An 8,585-nucleotide genomic window follows, 5' to 3' on the forward strand; every position below is an offset into this window, starting at 1 on the left:
ACAATATGAAAAGACAAAACCTAAGAATAATAGGTATAGAGGAAAAAGAAGACTCCCTTCTCCCAGGACCAGAAAATATTTTCAACAAAAGCATTGAAGAAAATTTCCCCAAGTTAAAGGAGAGGCCAATAAGAATACATGAGGCCTACAGAACACCCAACAAATTTGACCAGAAAAGAAAATCCTCCCACCACATAATAATCAAAATAGTAAGTATACAGAACAAAGAAAAAATACTAAAAGCAAGGGAAAAAGGCCAAGTAACATATAATGGCAAACCCATTAGAATCACACCTGACTTCTCAACAGAGACTATGAAAGCCAGAAGGGCCTGGACAGATATTATGCAGACCATAAGAGAACACAGATGTCAGCCCAGGCTACTATACCCCGCAAAACTCTCAGTCCTCATAGACAGAGAAAACAAGATATTCAATGAAAAAACAAATTTCAAAAATACCTACAAACAAATCCAGCATCACAGAAGACACTGGAAGGGAAAATACAACCCCAAAAAATTAGCTTCTGTCAAGAAAACACAGGAAATAATTAACCTTACTACAGTAAAACAAAAAGCAACCAAGCACACAACCTGATGACCATAGCCAACATCAAAATCAAGGGATCAAACAGCCACTGGTCATTAATCTCTCTCAACATCAATGGACTCAACTCTCCAATAAAAAGACGCAGATTAACAGAATGGAGACATAAACAAAACCCAGCAATCTGTTACATACAAGAAACATGCAAAGATAGACATTACCTGAGGGTAGAGGGTTGGAAGACGACTTTCCAAGGAAACGGACCCAAGAAGCAAGCAGGAGTAGCCATTCTAATATCTGATAAAATAGACTTTCAACCAAAATTAATAAAAAGAGATGGGGAAGGACACTTCATACTCATTAAGGAAAAATTCCACCAGGAAGACATCACAATCCTGAACATCTATGCCCCAAATACAAGAGCACCTACATTTGTTAAAGAAACATTGATAAAATTTAAATCACATATAGATCCCCACACATTAATAGTGGGAGACTTCAACACCCCACCCTCAACAAAGGACAGGTCAACAAAACAGAAATTAAACACAGAAACAATGTCTCTGACAGAGGTCATGAATCAAATGGACCTAACAGATATTTACAGAGCTTTACACCCAAACACAAAAAAAATTTACCTTCTCCTCAGCAGCTCATGAAACCTTCTCCAAAACAGACCACATAGTTGGTCACAAAGCAAGCCTCAACAGATACAAGAAGATTGAAACAATCCCTTGTATCCTGTCTGATCACCATGGAATAAAGCTGGACCTCAACAATAACAGAAATAGCAAAAAGCCTACACATACATGGAAACTGAACAACTTGTTACTAAATGACAGCTGGGTCAGGGAAGAAATAAAGAAACTAAAGTCTTTATAGAAATCAATGAAAATGAAGACACAACATACTCAACCAATGAAAGCAGTGCTAAGAGGAAAGTTCATAGCACTAAGTGCCTTCAAGAAGAAATTCCAGACAGCTCATTCAAGCAACTTAATGGCCCACTTAAAAACCCTAGAAAAAGAAGAAGCAGACACACCAAGAAGGAGTAGACTGCTGGAAATAATCAAACTCAGGGCTGAAATCAATCAATTGGAAACAAATGAAACAATTCAAAGAATCAATGAAACCAAGAGCTGGTTCTTTGAGAAAATCAACAAGATTGACAAACCCTTAGCAAAGCTAACTAAAAGGCAGAGAGACACCACCCAAATCAACAAAATCAGAAATGAAAAGGGGGACATAACTACAGACACTGAGGAAATCCAAACAATCATTAGGACTTACTTCAAAAGTCTATATGCCACAAAATTTGAAAATCTAAATGAAATGGACAATTTTCTTGATCGATTTGACTCACCAAAGCTGAACCAGGAACAGGTAAATCAACTAAATAGTCCTATATCACCCAAAGAAATAGAATCAGTCTTCAAAGTCTCCCATCCAAAAAAAGCCCAGGACCAGATGGATTCAGCGCAGAATTCTACCAGACTTCAAAGAAGAGCTGACACCAATTCTCTTCAAACTATTCCACAAAATAGAAACAGAAGGAACATTACCGAACTCATTCTATGAAGCCAGAGTCACCTTCGTACCTAAACCTCACAAAGACTCAACAAAGAAAGAGAATTTCAGGCCAATCTCCCTTATGAACATTGATGCAAACATACTTAACAAAATACTTGCAAAATGAATCCAAGAACACATCAAAGATATTATCCACTATGACCAAGTAGCCTTCATCCCAGGTATGCAGGGGTGGTTCAATATACGGAAATCCATCAATATGATCCACCATATTAACAAACTGAAAGAAAAAAACCACATGATAATCTCCCTAGATGCTAAAAGAGCAATTGACAAAATCCAACATCCATTCATGTGTTAAGTACCGGAGAGATCAGGGATACAACGCACATATCTAAACATAGTCAAGGCGATATACAGCAAGCCTATAGCCAACATCAAACTAGAAAAAAAAGTGGGGAATACCCTAGAACTCATTGGTACAGGAGAAAACTTCCTGAACAGAACACCAACAGCACAGGTTCTAAGAGCAACAACCAATAAATGGTACCTCATGAAACTAAAAAGCTTCTGTAAAGCAAAGGGCACCGTCATCAAAACAAAACGACTACCTACAGATTGGGAAAGAATCTTCACCAACCCTTTATCTGACAGAGGACTCATATCCAGTATATATAAAGAACTAAACAAGCTGAAAAGCAGCAAACCAAGTAATCCACTTAAAAAATGGGAAACAGAGCTAAACAGAGAATACTCAATATAGCAATATCAAATGGCAGAAAAGCACTTAAAGAAATGCTCAACCTCATTAGCCATTAGGGAAATGCAAATCAAAAGAACCCTGAGATTTCACTTTACACCCATCAGAATGGCCAAGATCAAAAACTCAAGTGACAACACATGCTGGAGAGGTTGTGGAGAAAGGGGAACCCTTCTCCACTGCTGGTGGGAATGTAAACTTGTACAACCACTCTGAAAATCAATCTTGCACTTTCTCAGACAATTAGGAATAGCGCTTCCTCAAGATCCAGCCATACCACTCCTAAGCATATATCCAAAAAAGGCTCAAGTACACAAAAAGGACATTTGCTCAACCACGTTTGTAGCAGCTTTATTTGTAATAGCCAGAAGCTGGAAACAACCCAGATGCCCCTCAACTGAAGAATGGATGCAGAAATTGTGGTATATCTATACAATGGAATATTACTCAGAAATGAAAAATAAGGAAATCATGAAATTTGCAGGTAAATGGTGGGACCTGGAAAGGATCATCCTGAGTGAGTTGTCCCAGAAGCAAAAAGACACACACGGTATATACCCACTCATATAGACATACAACGTAGGACAAACCCACTAAAATCTATGTATCTAAAGAAACCAAGCAAGAGAGAGGACCCTAACTAAAATGTTCAATCCCCACCTGAAAGGCAAAGAGGATGGACATCAGAAGAAGAAGAAAACAGGAAACAACCTAGAAACCTGCCAAGAGGACCTCTGAAATCCTCTGGCCTGCAGACTATCAAAGCAGATGCTGAGTCTGATGGCCAACTGTTGGGCAGAGTGAATGGAATTTTATGTAAGAAGTGGGAAATAGTAAGAGCTGGAGAGGACAGGAACTCCACAAGGAGAGCAACAGAACAAGAAAATTTGAACACAGGGAACTTCCCAGAGACTCATACTCCAACCAAGGACTATTCATGGAGATAACCTAGAACCCCTGCACAGATGTAGCCCATGGCAGGTCAGTGTCCAAGTGGGTTACCTAGTAATGGGAAGAGGGACTGCCTCTGACATAATCTGATTGGCCTGCTCTTTAATCACCTCCCCCTGAGGGGGGAGCAGCCCTACCAGGCCACAGAAGAAGGCAATGCAGCCACTTTTGACGAGAATTGATAGACTAAGATCAGAAAGGAGAGGAGAACCTCCCCTATCAGTGGACTTGGGGAGTTGCATGCATGCAGAAACGGGAGGGAGGGTGAGATCAGGAGGGGAGGAGGGAGGGGCTTATGGGGAGATATAAAATGAATAAAGTGTAATTAATAAAAAAATAGGAAATAAAGAAAGAATTAAAGAGAGAGAGAAAAAAAACACAAACTAAGAGAATGGATGTATAAGCAGGTCTCATCATTCTGCTGCATACAAGAGACACACCTCAGCCACAAAGATAGATGTTACCTGAGAGTAAATGGCTGGAAATAAATGTTTCTCCAAGCAAATAGAGCCAAGAAGCAAGGTACAGTAACAGAGTAGCCCTTCTAATATCTAATAAAATAGAGTTTCAACAAAAATTAATCAAAGATGAGAAAGGCCACTTCATACTCACCAGAGGAAATTTTCACCAAGATGGCATTTCAATTCTGAATATCTATCCCCCAAATAAAAGGGCATCCACATTTGTAAAAGGAAAAAAAAAAGTAACAAAGATTACACCACACATTGATTCCCCACACATAAATATTGGACGATTTCAACAACCCAATCTCACCAAAGGATAGGCCAATTAAACAGAAACTGAATGGAGAAATAATGACACTACAGAGATCATGAACCAAATGGACCTAACAGACATTACAGAACTTTTCAAAGAAACACAAATAATTATACCTTTTTCTCAGCACCTCATAGAACCTTCTGCAAAACTGACCACATAATTGGTCACAAAGCAAGCCTTAACAGACACAAGGAGATTGTATCTTATCAGACCACCATAAATTAAAGCTAGATGTCAACAACAAAATAGCAAAAAGCCTACTCATGTGGAGACTGAACAACTCTATACACAACAACAACTGGATTAGCGAAAAAAATGAAGAAAGAAGTTAAAGACTTTCTAGAATTCAATAAAAATGAAGGCAGAAAATACCTAATCATATGGGACACAATGAAAGCACTGGTAAGAGGAAAGTTCATAGCACTAAGTGCTTTAATAAAGATATTGGAGACATCTCAAACAAGCAACTTAACGGCATACTTGAAAACCCTAGGGGAAGAAAAGGAACAAACCCACCTACAAGTAGTAAATGGCTGGAAATATCAAACGTTGGGCTGATATAAATAAATTAGGAACAAAAACAATAATTCAAAGAATCAATAAAGAGACTGATCCTTTGAGAAAATCAACAATATAGAAAAACTCTGAGCCAAACTAACTAAATGGCAGAAAAACATAATCCAAAATGAATAAGTAAATAAAAATAAAAAGAAATCAGAAATACAAAAAATGACATAATGACAGACACTGAGGAAAGCCAAAGAATCAACAGGTCTTACTTCAAAAGCCTATATGCTACAAAAATTTGAAAATCTAAATTAAATGGACCATTTTATTTTGACATATTCCACTTAGCAAAGTTAAATCAAGATCAGGTAAACAAATTAAATAGTCGTATACCCTGTAAGAAAATAAAAGCAGTAATCCTAAGTCTCCCATCCAAAGAAAGCCCAGGGCCAGAGAATTTCAGGGCAGAATTCTACCAGAAGAATAGTAAATATGAATACTCTTCAAACTATTCTCCCAAATAGAAACAGAAGAGACATTCTATGAGGCCACAGTCACATTGATATTTAAACCATACAAAGACCCAAAAAGAAAAAGAAGTTAAGACCAATTTCCTTTATGAACACAGACTTAAAAGTACTCAATAAAACACTTGCAAAATGGATCCAAGAACCCATCAAACATATCATTGACAATGACCAACTAGGCTTCATCCCAGGCATACATAGGAAAATACATCAATGTAATACACCATATAAACAAACTGAAAGAAAAAATAAAAAGCACATGATCATCTTTTTAGATGCTGAGACAGCCTTTGGCAAAATCCAATACCCATTTATGTTAAAAGTCTTGGAGAGATCAGGGACATACCTAAGTGCAGTAAAGGCAATATACAGCAAGCTTATAGACAACCTCAAACTAAACAGAGAAAAACTTAAATCAATTCCATTGAAATTAGGGAGAAAGCAAGGCAGCCCACTCTCTCCATATCTCTTCAACGTAGTACTTGAATTCCTAACTAGAGCAATAAAGCAACTAAAGGAGAACAAAGGGATACAAATTGGAAAGGAATAACTTAAGTATCACTATCACATATAATATGATAGTATACATAAGGGACAACAAAAAATTCTACCAAGGAACTCCCTTCAACTGATAAACACCTTCAGCAATGTGGCTGGATACAAAATTAACACAAAAAATAAAAACTGTAACCCTCTTGTATATAAAAGACAAAAGGGTTGAGAAATAAATTAGGGCAACAACACCCTTTACAATAGTCACAAAAATCAGTAAGTGTCTTGGTTTAACTCTAACCAAGCAAGTGAAAGACATTCCTTGAAAAAAAAAATCAAGTTTCTGAAAAAAGAAATTTAAGAAGAAATCAGAAAATGGACAGGTCTCCCATGCTAATGGACAGCAAACTTAACATGGTAAAAATGGCCATCCGACAAAAGCAATCTACAAATTCAAAGCAATTACCCTAAAATGCCAACACAATTCTTTCCAGACCTGAAGGAACAATTCTCAAATTCATATGGAAAAACAAACAAACAAACAAAACCAGAATAGCTAAAACAATCCTGTACAACAAAAGAACTTCTGGAGGTTTTCCATCCCTGATCGCAAGCTCTGCTATAGAGCAAAGGTAACAAAAATTGCATGATAGTGGCACAGAAACAGACTGGTGGATCAATGGAATTAAATTGATGACCCAGACCTATGGACACTTGATTTTTGACAAAGAAGCCAAAACCATATATATAATGGAAAAAAAAGATAGCATGTTCAATAAATGTTGCTGGTCTAACTGGGTGTCTACAGGTAGAAAAATGTAAATAGATCAATATTTACTGTCCTGCACAAAACAAAAAATCTGAGTGGATCAAAGACTTCAACATAACACCAAACACACTAAATCTGTTAGAAGAAAAAGGGGAAAAGAGACTTGAATTCATTGGTGCAAGAGTCAACTGCATGTAGAGAACAGACAACTCAGGCTCTAAGATCAACCATTTATAAATGGGACCTCATGAAACTGAAAAGCTTCTGTAAAGCAAAGGACACTGTAAACAGAACACAATGATAGCTTAAAGACTGGGGAAAGATCTTCACCAACATTCAATATCTTCACATCCAACAAAGGGCTAATATCCAGAATATATAGAGAACTCAAGAAATGAAACAACAACAAACCAAATAATCAAATTTAAAAATGGGGTACAGAGATAAACAGAGGACTATCAACAGAGTTCTATCAAATGGCAGTGAAACATTTAGAAAATGTTCAGTGTCCTTAGTTATCAGAGAAATGCAAATCACAATGACACTGAGGTTCCATCTCACATCCCTCAGAATGGCTAAGATCAAAAATTCAATTGACAATTATGCTAGAGAGGTTGTAGAGAAAAGGGAACTCCACTCCATTGCTGGTGTGAATGCCAATTTGTACAACCACTTTGGAAATCAATCTGGCTCTTTTTCAGAAAACTGGGAATAGTGCTACCTCAAGACCCAGCTGGGCATAGATCCAAAAAGACACTCAACCATACAAGGACATTTGCTCAACAATGTTTATAGCAGCTTTATTTGTAATAGGTGGTATCTAGAAACAATCTAGATGTCCCTCAACTGAGGAATAGATACAGAAATTGTGATATATTTACACAATGGAATACTACTCAACTATTAAAAACAAGAAAATCATGAAATTTGCAGGCAAATGGATGCTGCCAAAAATGATCTACCTGAGTGAGGTATCCTAGAAGCAGAGAGACAGGCATGGTATATACTCACTTATAAATGGATATTAGGTATATTATATCAGATAAACATACTAAAATCTACAGACCTAAGAAGCTAAATGACAAGAAGACCCCTAGGAAAGATGCTTAAACCTCATTCAGAAGAGAACACAGGACAGACATGAGAAGTGGTAGAAGAGAGGGAACAGGATGGAATCCTAACACAAATGTTCTCTAAAAGACTCTAACCAGCAGGTGATTGAAGCAGATGCAAAGACTCACAGCCAAACAATAGGCAGAACACAGAGAGTCTTATAGAAGAAGGGGGGTATAAAAGGACCTGGAGGGGACAGGAGCCCCACAAGTAGAGCAACAAATCAAAGAGAGAGAGAGAGAGAGAGAGAGAGAGAAAGAGAGAGAGAGAGAATGAAAGAGTGAGGGAGAGAAGTCTGGCCCAGGGGGACTGCAGAAATTGATGCATCAGCCAAAGACCGTAGATAGTGAGTACCTAGACCTCCTGCTCTAATAAAGCCTATAGACAACGTCATATGAGTTCCCCACTAAAAGAAAAGAGACAGATTCTGACATGAACTCTTTTGCCTGTTTCTTGATCACCTATACCAAGCCAGCCCACAAAGGAAGAGGATCCAGGCAGTCCTGATGAGACCTGATAGGCTAGGGTCAGACAGTAAAGGAGGATGACTTCCTCTATCAGTGGACTAGGGAAGAGGGATAGGGGAAGAAAAGGGAGGGAGAGTGGGACTG

This window comes from Psammomys obesus, unplaced genomic scaffold (assembly GCF_907164565.1).
Source record: "Psammomys obesus unplaced genomic scaffold, mPsaObe1.curated_primary_1811, whole genome shotgun sequence".
NCBI classification, from domain to species: domain Eukaryota; kingdom Metazoa; phylum Chordata; class Mammalia; order Rodentia; family Muridae; genus Psammomys; species Psammomys obesus.